Consider the following 3,579-nt stretch of genomic DNA (forward strand, 5'->3'; position numbering starts at 1 on the left):
ACAGAAAGAATTTTTATGGCCAGAACCTGGACAGATAAGCTTTTTCTAGGCACCGACCAGGGCTAGGAGTGGACAGGAACACCTTAATACTCCTCCAGCCTTGGGTAGATCTCTATCTTTGAACATCACCAGAACCACCACCTCTTGGGCAACCTCTACAAGGGACATGAGGAATGCTATGCCCAAACACCCACATGTGTTTGGTGTTTTTATCCTTTGCACAGCTTCTCTGTTGTTTGGAGCACAAACTCACATGCTGACAACCCAAATGGTAGGTGCAAGTCATTCTTACCCACCCTGCTACCTCCACCAGCTTCTTTGGTCTGGCCCAACACTTGCTATGGCTTCTTCTTTAGGTAAAAGTTCCAGCTGCTGTCAAACAGGAGACATTTGCTTCAGAGAATTGGATTTTTGTTTTAAATTAAAAACAATTATAGGGGTGCCTGGGTGGCATAGTAGGTTGGCTGTCCAACTCTTGGTTTTGGCTCCGATTGTGATCTCAGGGCTGTGGGATCAAGCTCCATGTTGGGTTCCACGTTCAGTGCAGAGTCTGTGTGAGACTCTCTCTCCCTCTCTCTCTGTCTCTCTCTACTCCCTGTTCTCTCTGTCTCTAAAATAAATAAATATCTTTTAAAAATTATATTAAAAAAAGACTCAATAGCAAAAACAATCTAGTTACAAAATAGGCAGAGGACCCAAATAGACATTTTTCCAAAGAAGGCATACAAATGACCAACAGGTCATGAAAAGGTACTCAATATCACTAATTACCAGGGAAATGTAAATCAAATCCAAAATGAGATATCATCTCATACCTGTTAGAGTGGCTTTCATAAACAAAGACAGGCAATAGCAAGTTGGTGAGGATGTAGAGGAAAGGGAACCCATGCACACTGTTGGTGGGCAATGTAAACTGGTGGAGCCATTATAGAAAATAGGATAGAGATTCCTCAAAAAATTAAAAATAGGACTACCATATGACCCAGCAATCCCATTTCTGGGTATATATCCAAAAGAAATAAAATCACTATCTCAAAGAGCTATATGCACCCCCAAGTCCATTGCAGCATTATTTACAATGGCCAAGACATGGAAACAAACTAAGGGTCCGTGACAGATGAACGGATAAGGAAGATGTGGTATATATACACAATGGAATGTTATTCAGCCATTAAAAAGAAGGAAATTTTACCATTCACAATAATATGGATGGACCATGAAGGCATCATGCTAAGTTAGGTAAATCAGATAGAATAAGAATTAATACTATATGATCTCATATGTAGAATCTAGAAAAACTGAACTTCTAGAAGCAGAGAGTGGATTGGTGATTGCTGGGGGCCAGGGGTGGAGAGTGGAAGAAATGGGTGAAGGTGGTACAAATGTACAAACGAGCAAAGACCTAACAGTGGGTAAGAAGGGAAAAGATAGACCTAGCCCTGGGGCAAAAAAAGACCCAGCTACCTTTGATCACTAGTTCCTTTTTCTCCTGGGCTCACAGCACATTCCAGCTTACCTTGCAGTTGGGTACAGCCAACTAACTAAATTCTGGCCAAAGATATGCGAGTGGACATACGCATTTCATTTTATTATTCTCTACCTTTTGCCCTCCTCTCACCCATGGGCTAGATGTAGAATGTCTGGAGAAGGACTCAGGCCCTGGGAGCTAGAAGAACTCCAAGAATGAAGGAGCTTGGTTTCCTGAGTTGCCACTTGGAGAAATCATGCCTAAAAGAGCATGACACCAAGAACACTCACTTCACCGGTGCATGAGCAAAAACTACAACTGGCATAGTTAGGGAGCTAAAGTCAAATCTGTTTGTTATGGCAGGTAGCCAACTATGACTTCTCTAAGCATATATATGACCGATTTATTCTCATAAGTATGCTGTATATCGATTCACTTTTTTCCTTGACATTTTACCAAAATCATACACTGCAATACACTTACTTATCCTCGGTAACAGCGTGGTCCCCGATCGCAAGACACATTTTTTTTCTAAATTAATGCTTGATCTTTGTGAGGTTACACTCACTCAACACAGCTAAATCCTGCAGGACCTTACTTTCAGGAGGGATATTCAAATGCTGGCCCTTTAGCCAGTCCCCTTGCACAGGCCCAGTGGGTCAACTACCAGGTATTGATTAGATTTTTGCCTCTTTCTCTGCCTCTGACTCCAAGAACCAAATACTGGAAGCAGCCTTCTGTTTCCTGGACGGGTCTGCCCCAGGACATTGCATTTTTTCCCCTGATTGTCTCTTTCTAAGGAGCTCAGAACTGCATTGAAAAAGAGACCTGACTGCTGGATGGCCTCGCACCCCCTCCAGCTGAGGCAGCTAGGGCTCTTGACTTGCTTTAACCTCTCATCTCTTCCCAGGTCTGATCCACTAGTGAAAGCAGCCAGGCGGTATGAAAGGCTACCCTATTAACGAATGCTTATTTATTTATTTATTCACTCATTCACTATTGATTGAGCGCCTATCAGGCTCTCTGGGGGGCACAGAGAAGCAAGTGAACTTGACTCAGCAGCAACCCTCAAGAGAGCTCACTCACTGTCGTAGGAAGAGCTGGGAGAGAGGCGGACATGTCACCGGCAGTTATGATACTGTGCAAGGTGTGTCATGGAGCAAAGCTCATGGTCAGAATTAATTGAGCTGTGCAAATGTAAGATTTGTGCATTTTGTTGTATGTAACATAATACACTCGAAAAAGTACTGTTTAAAAAGAGCCTATTAAAGCAATTTTTAAAAATAACACTTGTGATTAGCCTCCCCCTTCCTCGGCTGCAAAGAACACTTCCTTGGGATTTGTTTTCATACTGCATTTATTTAAATACATTTACCTGTTATTTCTGATGTTTAGTTTGGGCCCTTATTTTCCCTTGAAAATCAAGATGTTTACCGATCCTTGACAAACTAACCTACTTTGGGGGTATTTATGGCATTCTCATTTCACAAGCATCACACAAATTAAAACAGTGCTAAAATACTTTGAAAATATAACAGGCTATGGAAGCTCTAAATGATAACAGAGCAGATGAGGGAAAACTTGCAAGCAATTTAGCAGTTTTGTGTGCACTTTCCCCCAGAGACAAACTGAGTTCAAGCTATCAATATACAAAATCAGCTCTGAGAATAAATTTCAAAATCAAAACAGAACAGGTACAACCCTGAAACCCAAAATGTCAAGCAAAACCCAACAAATACAAGCAATAGTCTAAAACAAAATTATGTGCCCCAAATTCTATAATGAAAAGAACATAAATAATTTTTAATGAAAGTATGGGAAAATGACAGGTCATCAAATATGATCTTTGAAACATAGATATTAAAAAAAATGGTTTCCAACAATGAATAGTTGTTTTTTAGGTGATAAAATCCTGACACACGGGACACCTGGGTGGCTCAGTGGTTGAGCATCTGTCTTTGGCTCAGGTCATGATCCCGGGGTCCTGGGACTGAGTCCCTACATCAGGCTCCCTGCAGGGAGCCTGCTTCTCCTTCTGCCTGTGTCTCTGCCTCTCTCTTGGTGTCTCTCATGAATAAATAAAATAAATAAACAACAAACAAACAAACAAA

Source organism: Canis lupus, chromosome 34 (genome assembly GCF_011100685.1).
Source record: "Canis lupus familiaris isolate Mischka breed German Shepherd chromosome 34, alternate assembly UU_Cfam_GSD_1.0, whole genome shotgun sequence".
NCBI classification, from domain to species: domain Eukaryota; kingdom Metazoa; phylum Chordata; class Mammalia; order Carnivora; family Canidae; genus Canis; species Canis lupus.